Raw genomic sequence first — 14643 nt, 5'->3', positions numbered from 1 at the left:
AAAGCAATTAATGTCATGATCCGAAAGTCAACATTTGCTGAATATTAAAAAAAGATAGTAATACAACCATTGACAAAGCAATGTTTGTTTCTTTTTTTAAATGTTGGCTTAAAGTTAAAAAAAGAAAGCACTATGACATGGTAAATCCTGGCACCGTCGTCATGCCGTTTTCTTATTTTTTTTTACGCTAAGCCATGTTGCAGCTTGTCAAAAATACACTGACAATCCAATAGATCTCGCAAAGGTGAAAACTATTGGTTGTGCCAATGCTTGTTCGTCATGATGTAATCCATAATTATTTGATTCCTTGGGCTGTGACTACTGGACTCAATCCAGGTCCCTTGCTTAGCCCTACTAGGCTTGGATCTCATACTTAATTATTTTGACAAGAGCTGTTCACTTAGATTTACATATTGGTTTAGAGAAGACTCAGTAAAAGTAGAACCAATTTCGAAATGAGTACCTGGCTCAACACTCATAAGACCCCCTTGAATGACAGAATTTCTTTGTGGTGGGTTGGCGGTTTCTTCGATTATAGAGATACACATGATTTTGCTGCATTAAGTGTTACAATTTACATTAAAATGTATTTTCTTTTTGCTCTTTACTATACCCTTATGCAAAATACTCAACAGATCTTATCGACCCATCCATGGTACTGTGACTATCATTACCTCCTTGGTCTTCCTTGTTCACAACAGGAGAAACCTCCAGAGGCTTCTTTGTAAAAAGCATTGATTTGTTTGGGAAGCCAAGGAGACGTCTTACCAGTTGTATCACCAGTGTTAGCTTATCAGAGTCAACAACTTACTGTTAGCTGATTTCAATTAGTGAAGAAAATTGCTGCAAGAAGGCCACTCCTTGAAGGGAAACCCCTTGAAGTTCCCCTCCAAGCCAATAGGTAGAGCTTCCTGCTGAGCACGTGCTGCCCATCAGTAAGAATCCAAGTGAATCAAGGTGATGAATTATGGCCATGTATGGTATGTTCACCAATGCAAACTGCAACAGTGGCGCAACAAAGGTCGACCCACCACTACCACCACACCTGGTTTATAGGAATTAAAACAAGGATGCAGGCTGTACAAAGCTTTCCATCCCACTTGTTGCTGTCAAACCCCCTGTATGCACAGCGATGGTCGCCTGCTATCACAATTTACATGGCAGCCACTTTCCACTGCCCAGGACTGTGAGCCCTCTATCCTCCCCAGACCATGATATCTCCCCTTACCTCACACAAACGCTCACACAGGTCAAGGGAGATGGGGAATGGGTTTGTCACGGCGCTTGACAGACTTTAATGGACAGAGCCCGACTTGCTGCCTGGCTTCTTAACTATCACAGGCCCGGCACCAGATGCAGTGGATTTTATAAAACACAACTGCAGCACTTCCGCACAGGCTATCTGATATACAGTATATGGACTATAGCATTAAGCTGAATCCAGGGGCATATAGGTTACCAACTGTAGAGTGCAAGCTGCAAAGGGTTATTTAGTAGATATTTGGCACCAATTTAGCAGTTGTTCATAAGCAATAGTAATTCATAGGCTGTAGTTTGGCAACAATCCTATGAGCTAAAAACGCCATACACTCCTTGCACTTTCAAAGCAGTTTCTTGCACTCACCAATGCTTTGGCAGACCTCCTCTAGTCACTGACCTAGTCTCTGGACTACGGGGGATGGAACTAGGGACATAGCTGGCCTCACCAGGGAATCCCAGCTGGAACCCAGCAAAAAGCAACCAAATCCAAAAGCAGGCAGAAGCGGTCTTTGGGGTCGAGGCAGCAGATGCCCTCACCAGGGGGCACCCGGCTACACTATTATTGGTGCTGGCTCTGTCCTCTGCTGCCTTTGCCCTTTTTATGTTGCAGCCTTGCTAAATACATTTTGGGGACTTTCAAAAAGTTGATATACAAATGCATTCAGCTTGTTGATTACATTGGCTTTATGATTTGTAACTCACACTTTCTGGCTTTTTATTTGCTGGCTTTTTTTGCTTTAGGCTCTTCAGGTTCAGTTTATCCCTCCTATTGCCTAAACTGTGTTTTCTGTCTCCTACCCCAAACTCACTTTCTGTTAACAGGCTTTTATATCTTGTTCCTATCTTGTCACATTTGCTGTGTATTCAAAGACTGAGGTCAAATAATGTCAGGCGCTGACTTGCAAGGGCGCTTGTTTACTTTTCTTTCTCTGACTTCAAAGTGAGAGGATTTATGTGACAATTTTGCTGGATACTGGGGCTAGGAAAGAGTTTTTTTCTAGCACACATTTAATTGAACTGTGTAAGTATTTCAGAATATATCAGAATTATGAACGCACAAATGAAGCACATTTTTGTTATTTCTGAAGTGTGTTGGAAACTGTTAACGCTGAATTTTTACTAATGAATATTCTTCTATTCTGAGTGTTGAATTTGCATAGAAAATGAGTTAACGTAGCGAAATAATGCACATATTTGAAATTGCGCCTGAGTGGCCGACATTGTTCACAAAGTGCACTTATGAACAGCTTATTAATGTAAAATGTTTGGGTTAATGTAATAGTATGTCATATCAATGGTCTTGTATCATGTATTTGCTTTATTAATTGTAGACCTTAATTTAGGGAGGTCTTGGGCCTATTTGCACGGCCTTATGTCAAGCTGCACTGCTTAGGCAAATTATAAAATGGCTGCTTAGAGAATTACATTATGGCTTTTCCACTGCACTGACCGAATGTTAGTAGCAGAAATTCTTTACCATGAGAACTGCTTGCTAGAATATGCTGTACTAGCTAGGGATACATTGTATAACTTACTGTGTGTGAAGACTACCTTCCCAGGAGCAGACAATGGAAGCACTGACTGGAGTAGAGGCTGATACAAATTTGTTACTTGACAAGCCCAACGATCATCGACATGTGAACTGTGTACTAGTACATTTTTAGATTTGGGGTTCCACTTTCATTGGACTAAATAAATGTACGATTCTTTGACCCATAGCAATGTGGGAAGTCGTTTTAGGAAATCTAACTTATCAAGACTGCATGGAGAGGAGATACGCCATTCGCTATTTCTTTCTTAACCTTCCTGAGACGCTATTAGTTACTAACTTTCCGAACTGCATGAACAGACTTTGCTTTCCTGAACTTTAACACTGAATTCCGATGCCTTGCTGACGACGCTGATGTCCAATTGGACGCTGATGTCCAATTGATGAAGACTGTCACAGCTTGCTTACTGAGGCAAGGTATAAGACGATGTTAATGATTGTTATGTCTTTTTGCTTTTGTCCCTGGGTACCAACTGCTAATTTTGACAGAGTCATAGTTAGATGTTTTCCAAATTTGTGTTGACTAAATTGTTTTGCATGAAGTCCAAACATGCTATTCTAGTCTGGGTAGTTAGGGTACTCACTGATGCTGCTCGCTATGTGTAATAACAGTTGATGTATTTTCTTTGCTGAATATAAATGTATGCCATTTCGTTTGTGCAGTTATTCTTGCTATTGATTTGTACTGCAACTTTAGAATGTGTAGTGGTCCAAGCTTTGATTAAATTGCGATTCGTTAGGAGATTTGGGCAGCCAATATTGTTTCTGTATGCTTACCATTTTATTTTGAGACTAAGTTACGTGATAATAGCATTGTTAATATAGTAAAATAAACATTCTAACTTATACATAACGGTGTTGTTGTTCATGACCGAAAGGTCATGGTGTGTGGAAATTACTGACTCTTATGATTGTCAATGCTATTGACTGTTATTGCTATTGATTTATATTGGTACAGGGTCTAAGGGTGGGAACTATTCTAAACGCAGTCAAAAGGTTCGTCGACCTACAAACGAGTCCCCTTACAAATTAATGTCAATTAGCCAAATAAGGTCTGACGTGCTAACAAAACAAATACCTTAATATGAGCAAAACAAATCATTAAACTAGGTGGTGCAATCTCCACATATTTCTTTCTGTGCACTGCACAGTTTTATTAGTAAAACTGTGTGTGCAAAAGTAATGATCACTTTGATTGAAAATGTGTTGTCTGTAATGACATTGTGCTACCACACCATGAATAGTCCACTGTACGCCACTCTACTCTGTACCACTCCACACCACTGCACTCTACTCTGCACCACTCCATGCCACTGCACTCTGCACCACTCCACTATTCGCCACTGCACTCTATGCCACTTCATGCTACGCTTCTCTACCCTGTAGCACTCTACTCTATGCCAATGCACTCTTCGCCACTGCACTCTACACCACTCCAGTCTAGGCCACACCAACCTAGTCTACGCCACTGTACTCTACACCACTCTGCAACACTGCACTCTATGCCAATATATGCTATGTCAATACACTTTATTCTGTGACACTCAACTTTATGCTCCTATACTCTACGCCAATCCCCTGTACGCCACTCTAATCTACTTTGTACCACTACACTCTACACCAAGTTATTCTATGCCTTTACACTCTATGCTACACTATGCAACTGTACTCTACCCTGCAATACTCCACTCTACACTTCACTCTACTCTGAAACAATGTACTCGATGTCACTCTACTCCACTATATGCCACTGCACTATGTCACTCTACTCTTAACCACTGAACTCTATGCCAATGTACTGTACAAAAATGCACTGTCACAGCACTCTAGCCCACTGCACTCTACTTTGCATCACTGTACTCTATGCCACTGTTCTATACTCCACCCTACACCACTCTACTCTGACACTCTACTCTGCAAGACTACACTCTCCACCACTGAATTCGATGTCACTCTACTCTGCACTACTCCACTCTACACCACTGCACTTTATGCCACTGCAATCTATGGCACTATACTCTGCACCAATCTATGCTACTCTACTCTGCACCACTCTATGCCACTAGACTCTGCTCTATGACACTGCATTCTATGCCATTCTACTCTCCGCACTGCCCTCTGCATCGCTCAACTCTAATTCACTCCACTCTGCACCACTCCATGCCACTCAACTGTATGCCCCTCTACCCTGCACCACTTCGCTTTGCACAAGTCCACTCTATGTACCACTCTAATCTACGCCACTGCATTCTATGATGCTGCATTGGACACCACCTAATTTAATGCCACTGCACTCCATGCCACTATACTCTGCACCACTCTACGCCAATACACTCTTCACCAGTCCACTCCACTCTATGCCATTCCAGGGTATGCCACTCTATGAGACTCCACACTATGCCACTTCAAATACATGACACAATCTGCCACTCCACAACACTCTACACCATTCCACTCTATGTCACTCCATGCCACTCTCCTTTATGCCACTGATGTTTAGCCATGCTGAACAGCAGCCATGCTGGTGAACAATGTAGCTAAAATACATATTAAATCCAGTAGCACTTGCATAGGTGAGAACTACTTGCTTTGCCACAGCTTGTTTCTTTTGCCTACTGACTCCACGTTGTCTCCCAGAGCCCCAAAGCCTTTCACTCCCTACCTTTCAGGGTTAAGCAGCAGGGGTCATTGCGGGACAGCCGACTCACACTTGCCTGCTGTACCTGCTGCCCACAGCCAGGAGGATGGCAGGCACTGGTGATGGTGAGCAGGAGACAGAGGCTCCACGACACGCTTTTCTGTGCTTTCTTCACTGTGCTTGCTTCCCTCTGCTCGTTCCTCAACAGTCACACCTCCTCCTCTGCAATCTGTGTTTCTTTCTGTTCAGTGTCTTCACCATGTCAGGGAATACTCAGACAATGTATTAAAGTGTAAAAGTGCGTGAAAGGGTTTGAAGTCTAATATCAGGGTCTGAAGTGGCAACAGGTCAAGCAGGAGTTACTGTATCTCAGGCGTGGTGGTTGGTACCTTTTACCACTCGTGTCTGTCCGATTATGGTGCTGCATACACCCCTAGTGCACTTGACTCTCAGTGTCGCAAGGGAGACCAATCCAAGGCGTCCCAAGGAAGTAGTGTGGGGGATACTCAGTTCTCAAGCAATCTAACAATAAGTGCAATAAGTGAATTTTCCAGTAGAGGACAGATGTACTTTAATTAATCACACCAAAACATAATATATTTTTAAAAATGTTTGCAGTTTTATACAGCACAAACTTGGCCCAAAGGCATTACAGCACATTTACATGAGCACCAGATTGCATTACATAAGGTCAGACTCATTTTGGTAAGCACAGGGAAATTAACCGATTTGCCCAGAATCACAGTTCCAGAGTCAGCATTCAACAAACTTGGTAGTTAGACAGCACTACAAGAATGCACACTAAAGTCTCCACTGGGATGTTTACTCCTCTGGTAGAAAGCATTTGCAGTACAAGGCTCTCCCTTCTCCCATTTTCAGCAGGCAGGCGTGAGGACTTCGGTAGACCCACAGTTTCTCCAGCAAGATGTGTAGACTTCAGGATATGTCCTCTCACCTCTGGAAGACTAGTTATAGAAAATGCAGGTGCTGGATCACAGCTGCTCCTTCAATACTTTGCGAAGTATCCGTGTGCTTAGCAAGTCAAGCATATTGGAACTGCAAACAAGTGGGATGGTTTGGGTTCCACTTTTATATACAATTTTCAGATAGTGGATGTGCATGTACTGTGTCATTTGAGGAACCATTTTGGGGTGGTTGCTTTTCATAACTTTCTGGAGTGGTGATATTACAACATAAAACTTCCAACTCCTGTATCACCTCCTACACAGAACTGAGGCACAGACCCACATGGGTTTAATGTCCAGCAGATTATTTGTGCTTAGTCTGCCATAACGCAATTCGTCCGCGAAAACAGGCCTTTTTCACTCGACGCGCAGCGCTATCGACCACCCATCTAAATCACACCCCACGTGATAAGTGAAAGCAGAAACAACATAAAAGACAGGCGGTCTCGCTTTTAAAACAAACATACTTGGGGTTATACTAATCAATTGGTATATATTACATAAGTTAGCAGTTCGTAAATACATTTTCACTAAATACATCACATCGGTGGTAATAAATTATTTACATTGTTATTATTTTGTGTTATTTCAAAGGGGGAGAAGCAATTTGAACTTTCCACAGTTTTTTATCATTGACAAAGTCCCATCATGAAATGTGATGCTCTCTCCACTGTGATGGATTTTTCAGACCATTAGTCTCATGACTTAATTATACAGATGCCTCCTCAAATTCCGCTTGGCACTAGTCAACAAATAATTACCCAAACACAAAAAAAAAAAAAACTGTAGCAATTTATACTGTAAACACCCCCAAACCTGCCAAAGAGGGCTGTTATTGCATTCATTACACTACTTAAGATCTAGCACACCCACAGTGGGCCAATTTAATAAACAGATTGCACAACCCACCTTTTCAGCACTTTTTGTGTCACCTACAAAAATTACACTGTGCACTACAATCAATACTGTTGACACCCTCGATCATGCCCAAGTGGCCTGTACATTAATTATGATCTTTAAAAAAAATCACACCCACAATGGGCCAATTTAATAGGAAGATTGCACAGAAAACGTATTCACACATTCTGCTGGGTATCAACCTCACAGAGCTATTGTTTTTGTGAATTACCTTATGCCATGATCTCTCAGGGTCGCCATCTCGTTCCATTATTAAAACAAATTAATTCTTGCCCTTTATTGGCCCAATAATCGAAAGCCACTCAGCGGATCGGCATCTCTTATTATATCATGCCAGCAGGAATATCATGCTCAATTGTTACCCTCCTGTTATATAAAATAATTCTCATTAAAAAAATACCACCTACATAACAATGTGGTGTGTCATTACTGACTGCTATGTACAATCATTAGATCTGCCCCCTACTCAGTGGTGCAGTGGCACTCTAAAGAAAAAAAGACTCCCTCTAAATCAAATCAAATCATTAACATTTATAAAGCGCGCTACTCACCCGTGCGGGTCTCAAGGCGCTAGGGGGGGTTACTGCTGCTCGAAAATCTAGGTCTTGAGGAGTCTCCGGAATGCGGAGTGGTCCTGGGTGGTCCTGAGGCTGGTGGGGAGGGTGTTCCAGGTCTTGGCTGCCAGGTAGGAGAAGGACCTCCCACCCGCCGTGGAGCGGCGGATGCGAGGGATGGCAGCGAGCGCGAGGCCAGAGGAACGGAGGAGACGGGTGGGGGCGTAGAAGCTGAGGCGACGGTTGAGGTATTCAGGTCCCTTGTTGTGGAGGGCTTTGTGTGCGTGGGTGAGAAGTCGGAAGATGATCCTTTTGCTGACTGGGAGCCAATGCAGGTGTCTCAGGTGTGTGGAGATGTGGCTGTTGCGGGGTACGTTGAGGATGAGGCGGGCTGAGGCGTTTTGAATACGTTGCAGGCGTTTTTGGAGTTTAGCGGTGGTCCCAGCATAGAGGGTGTTGCCGTAGTCCAGGCGGCTCGTGACGAGGGCGTGGGTCACGGATTTTCTGGTGTCAGCGGGGATCCAGCGGAAGATCTTGCGGAGCATGCGGAGGGTGTGGAAGCAGGCGGAGGACACAGCGTTGACTTGTTTGGTCATGGTGAGAAGAGGGTCCAAGATGAAGCCAAGGTTGCGGGCGTGGTCTGAGGGGGTCGGTGCGGTGCCAAGGGCCGTGGGCCACCAGGAGTCGTCCCATGCGGTCGGGGTGTTGCCGAGGATGAGGACTTCCGTTTTGTCAGAGTTCAGCTTTAGGCGGCTGAGCCTCATCCAATCTGCGACGTCCTTCATGCCATCTTGTAAGTTGGTCTTAGCGCTGGCGGAGTCCTTGATGAGGGAAAGTATAAGTTGAGTGTCGTCGGCGTAGGAGGTGATGATGATGTTGTGCTTGCGTACGATGTCGGCGAGGGGGCTCATGTAGACATTGAAGAGTGTCGGTCTGAGCGAGGAGCCTTGAGGTACACCGCAGATGAGCTCTGTGGGGTCTGAGCGAAAAGGTGGGAGGTAGACTCTTTGAGAGCGGTTGGAGAGGAAGGAGGCGATCCAGTCCAGGGCCTGGCCTTGGATCCCGGTGGAGCGGAGGCGGGTTATTAGGGTGCGGTGACAGACGGTGTCGAAGGCAGCCGAGAGGTCGAGGAGGATGAGGGCGACTGTTTCACCGTTGTCCATCAGGGTTCTGATGTCGTCTGTGACTGAGATGAGGGCGGTTTCAGTGGTGTGGTTGGTTCGGAATCTGGTTTGTGAAGGGTCGAGAAGGTTGTTGTCTTCCAGGAAGTTGGTAAGCTGTTTGTTGACGGTCTTCTCTATTACCTTGGCAGGGAAGGGGAGGAGCAAGATGGTGCGGAAGTTTTTCAGGTCGCTTGGGTCAGCCGTAGGTTTCTTTAGTAGGGCGTTGACTTCGGCGTGTTTCCAGCTTTCGGGCAAGGTAGCAGAAGAAAATGAAGAGTTGATGATGGTCTGGAGGTGCGGGCGATGATGTCGTCGGCTTTATTGAAGATGAAGTGAGGGCAGGGGTCCGATGGGGCACCGGAGTGGATACAGTTCATGGTGGTTTTGGTTTCTTCAGTGTTGATGTGGGTCCAGGCGTTGAGGATGATGGCCGGGGTTGTGGGTTCGGTGATGCTTGGTTGGGTCTGGTGTCCGAAGCTGTCGTGGAGGTCGGTGATCTTGCGATGGAAGAAGGCGGCGAGGGAGTTGCACAGGTCTTGTGAGGGCGTGACGGCGTTGGCGTTGGCGTTGTGGTTGGAGAACTCTTTAACGATGCTGAAAAGTTCTCTGCTGTTGTGGCTGTTTTTGTCCAGTCTGTCGGTGAAAAAATTCCTTTTGGCTGCCCGGATCAGGTGGTGGTGTTGGCGGGTTGCGTTTTTGAGGGCGGTCAGGTTGTCGGCGGTGTGGTCCTTGCGCCAGGCTTTCTCGAGGGCGCGACAGGTTTTCTTCGATTCCTTAAGGGTGTCAGAGAACCAGAGAGGTTTTTTGGTGATGGCCTGTCGATGCGTGCGTCTGAGGGGAGCAAGGTTGTCTGCGCAGTTGGAGATCCAGTTCGAGAGGCTGAGGGCTGCGTCGTTGGGGTCGGTGGTGATGGTAGGTTGGTTGACGGTGAGTGCGGAGAAGAGTTGTTCTTCGGGGATTTTGTTCCACTGTCGACGAGGGATGGGTTGAGTGCGGAGGTGGCGGGTCTCGCGTCGGAATGAGAAGTGGACACAGCTGTGGTCGGTCCAGTGGAGAGCGGAGGCGTGGCTGAAGGAGACGTGTTTGCTGGCGGAGAAGATGGGGTCAAGCGTGTGTCCGGCGATGTGGGTGGCGGTGTTCACCAGTTGCTTGAGTCCGAGGTTGGCGAGGTTGTCGAGCAGGGCGGTGGTGTTGGGGTCGTTGTTCTGTTCCAGATGGAAGTTGAGGTCGCCTAGGAGGATGTAGTCCGGTGAGGCAAGGGCGTGCGGGGAGACGAAGTCGGCGATGGAGTCGCTGAAAGGGGCGCGCGGTCCGGGGGGACGGTAGATGAGGGATCCTCTGAGGGTGGTCCTGGGGTCAGTGCGAATCTGGAAATGCAGGTGTTCAGCGGCAAGGGGGGTGTCTTCGGTGGAGGTGGTGACGCTGATGGAGTCTTTGAAGACAATGGCGATTCCTCCTCCTACTTGGTTGGTGCGGTCTTTCCTGGAAATCTTTTAGCCTTCGGGGATGGCAGTGGCGATGTCAGGGGCCGTGGAGGCGTTCATCCAGGTCTCCGTGATGAAGGCGACGTCCGGTGCTGTGGAGTCCAGGAGGTCGCAGAGTTCAACGGCGTGCTTGTGGACGGATCGAGCGTTGACCAGGATGCACTTGAGGTGGTTGATGGCGCGTGGGCTGGTGGACGTGGTAGTTGCGTGGTGGAAGATGCGTTTGCAGGAGTGGCAGGCGAAAGGTCCATGGGTGCGTTTAGGGTGAGCTTGGAAGCAGGTGTTGGAGCGCCCTGGGTTGAGGGCGTGGAGGGTGGTGGGGTCGTAGCGGAGCAGCGGGGTTTGGGAGAGCTGGGGACCAGGGGTCGTGGCACTGGGCGCGGGCCAGGCGCGGACGGCGCAGACGGGCTTACCTATGGCGCGCCCGCTGCGCGCGGTTGCGCAGCAGCCACCATAAGAGGGAGGGGTCAGCTGGGGGCAAATGGGAGCTGGGGGGCGGGGGCGTGCAGGAGGTGGCGGCGGGAAAGCGGAAGGGGGGGACAGGTAGAGGGAGAAGAGCTGGGGGAGGGGGGTTTAAGGGTGGTGGGGGGTGAGTTTTGGATGTTTAGGAGAATAGGGAGAGAGATAGGAGTAAGGTTGGGAAGATGGGGGGGGTTGTAGAGGTGGGTGAGGGTGAGAGGTAGAGTGAAAGGATAGGAAGATAGGGGTGGTAACAGAGGGGGTGGCGAGTGGGGGGGAAAGATAGAGAAATAGGTAGATAGGAGGAGGTGGTGAGTGAGGGAGATAGAGAGATAGAGAGATAGGCGAGTGGGGGGAAAGATAGAGAAATAGGTAGATAGGAGGAGGTGGTGAGTGAGGGAGATAGATAGAGAGCTAGAGAGATAGGCGAGTGGGGGGGAAAGATAGAGAAATAGGTAGATAGGAGGAGGTGGTGAGTGAGGGAGATAGATAGAGAGCTAGAGAGATAGAGAGATAGAGAGATAGGTAGATTGGTAGATAGGAGGAGTGGGGGAGGCAGTTAGCGATAGGGGTAGAGGGTGGTGAAACAGAGGGGGAGGCGAGTGAGGGAGAGAGACAAGGCAGGAGCAGGAGGGCAGGCGCGGAAAGAACAGAAGACAGAAGACGAAGAGCAGAAGACAGAAGAACAGAAGACGAAGAACAGAAGACCACAGTAGAAGGTACAGGAAACGAAGAACAGAAGACAGAAGACCACAGAAGAAGGTACAGAAGACGAAGAACAGAAGACAGAAGACAGAAGACGAAGAACAGAAGACAGAAGACAGAAGACCACAGAAGAATGTGCAGAGGACGAAGAACAGAAGACAGAAGACCACAGAAGAAGGTACAGAAGACGAAGAGCAGAAGGCAGAAGACTACAGAAGAAGATAAAAGAAGAAGAGGAGCGCAGAAGACAGAGAAATACAGATGAAGGTGAAGAAGAGGAGCACAGAAGAGTACAGATGAAGGTGAAGAAGAGGAGCGCAGAAGACAGAAGAGTACAGAAGAGTACAGATGAAGGTGAAGAAGAGGAGCGCAGAAGACAGAAGAATACAGATGAAGGTGAAGAAGAAGAGGGGCGACGAGCGGCAGAGGATGGAGCCAGGAAGAGGGACAGAGAAGAAGAGGCACACGCGGGTCGCGGTGCAGAGGAGAGGCTGAGAAGCACACAGATGAAGAGAGAAGACAGGGAGCAGGAGCGAAAGAAGAGTACAGAAGAAGATTACAGAAGAGGAGCGAGGAGGAAGAACAGAGAAGAAGAAAAGAAGCAGGAGAGAGGGTGAGTAGCGCAGGGCAGGGCAAGGGGCTGGGAGGTGGGGGTACTTACTGCGAGGTAGCTGGGCGGTCTCAGGAACCTGGGCTGGAGGAGCTGGAGGAGCTGCAGCGGCAGGGGGAGCGACCTACCCTCTAGATCCAAATATCAACATTGATCACTTGAATCATGGAGAAACTAAGAAAGTGTACAACTCCTTTTCTGTGTTCAAACCATTTGGTACTTTGGAGTCCAATTTTATCATGCACCTACACTCCAGTTCTCTCAATCTGATCTCCCTGTTGCCACCCCTCTATTGTACTGGAACTGCATCAATTACAAAATACTGCAGTCCCTCCATGCCACCTGCATGGATTTCTTAGATGTGTCTGGCCACAGGCTATGTCCAGTCCTTGTTAGCAATGCACCTTAAATGCTGTAGCACCCTTTTATGGACCTGCAGTTTAGTGCTACCTACGTATGTAAGCCGCACTGGCATCTAAGTACGTATACTCAAATTCTGTCCTGCAATGATACAGTCCATGTATACTTATTTGTTTTCTACTGAAGGGTGCCATTATTTCTTCCATATCCACCCCATATTTTCAGGCTTTGCATTTGTGGCATCTATGAAAACATTTTCCCTGCAATCATGAAGGTGTTGTTTTTGTTTCAGGGCTACAGAAAACTAGGTAGTCCCTCATTGAGTGTACCTTCCAAAAAGGAAACCTGTGGGCATTTAGGGAGAGTAGGGCCCAGTGTGGAATCTGCTTTTGATAAATGCCAGTGTTTATTCAGGATGATTCTCAATTTTCTGTTCTCAGCACTGTATGTTGTAATCATCCTAATCTGGGAGTCACTGGGAGTATACTGTCTGTAAGTGCAAAGAGTATAGCTTCCCTGCTCTTCATTTCAGCTTTCACCACAGCTGCATTGATAGCTTTTTAATCATATCCTCTCTGTTGGAATCTCTCAATTGCCTCCTTCTTACTGCTCTCCCAATCACTTTTCTCACTAGTGTTTCTTTTCACTCCCAGTAAGCCCCTATATGGAATATTATAAATTGTATTCTTAGTGTGAAAACTAGATGCTTATAGTAAGGAGTTCCCCGCTGTAGGCTTCCCGAACAACCTAGTTTGCAGTCTTCTTTCACTTACATACACCTATACATCTGGAAATTCTACTTGACTCTCACAAATATGTTCTGTAAAGTGGCGATTCAAATCGTTCTGATTAATCTCCACAAATCTTACTGCTGACTCAGATGTACCTTTCCAGACAACAAAAACATCATCAATGGATCTTAGAAAACATACAATCTTTTCTGCATGCATCTCTCCATGGTACCCCACGAGCACCTGTTCCTCGCACCAGCCCATTTGCAAACAAGCATGGCTGGGGGCTAAGCAAGTGCCCATAAAAGTCCCTCGTATTTGCTTCTATACTTTGTTCTGAAATAAAAAAAGTTATTATCAAGGCACCACTGTATCATTTTAAGTCGTATTCTGCTATGTTTGAACATCATCAATAGTCGATTCCTAAGATAATACTCTTCAGCTCGAAGTCCATGTTCATGTCGTATACCCGAGTGGTTGCAGCACATTTTTATGTATCTTGGGGATTAAATACATCACTGAAATACGTGGATGGTCATTCCTGAGAAACAGATACTTCTCCTGACTCAATAGACTTTCATCTCTGCCTTCCCATCAGTTCCAAATGATACTGGCCCTTAATTTCTGCCTACTGACCTATATCACTTTGAATGTAACAGAGTCTCTCAGCTGACGATTGGCTTCAGCTATATACATGTGCCATGGTTTCAGTACAAAATTGCCACCTTTGTCAGAGTTTCTTACTATTACTTGGTTGTCTGATTGAAATTTTCTCATTAACACATTGTAACCCTTTTTGGTCAGATTTTGCCAACTCTTGTACTTCTTCCCGGATTGGAAACATAACAATTTCACGACACCTATGACCATGTCATTAAAAACATCTATTGAATCTCTTTGTAAGGTTGGCTCAAATGTTGATACTGGTTTAAATGGTGTATTCCCCACTCTATACTTCCACACCCATTAATTCAATGGCTTGCTGCTCTGCTACGGGTCCTGCTATGCCGCTGTTTTCATTCTCCAGATCATGTAGTTCCATTAATACCTGCAAATCTGATATCTGAAGTCCATTTTGATTCACATTGTTTCCTACTGATTGCACCTCTGAACTCAATTTCTTAGGTTTCTGTAGATAGAATTTGGTCAATTTCAATTTTCGTCTGAACTTATAAAAATCAATGTGTGTTGACTATAATTCATACTACTCATGGGTTAATATGTCAAGCCCATCGATAAAACCCTTT

General features: G+C 46.3%; 1 long non-coding RNA gene across 1 annotated transcript in view; it reads right to left on the bottom strand.

Moving 5' to 3' along the window:
• LOC138304121 (uncharacterized) overlaps nt 1–14643 on the bottom strand; it is a 47208-nt gene that overhangs the window by 31795 nt on the left and 770 nt on the right. The gene's annotated exons all lie outside the window — the stretch shown is intronic.

Source organism: Pleurodeles waltl, chromosome 7 (assembly GCF_031143425.1).
Source record: "Pleurodeles waltl isolate 20211129_DDA chromosome 7, aPleWal1.hap1.20221129, whole genome shotgun sequence".
In the NCBI taxonomy this organism is placed as follows: Eukaryota; Metazoa; Chordata; class Amphibia; order Caudata; family Salamandridae; genus Pleurodeles; species Pleurodeles waltl.
Note: the sequence above shows the minus strand (reverse complement) of the source record. Positions and strands in the feature narration are given on the sequence as shown.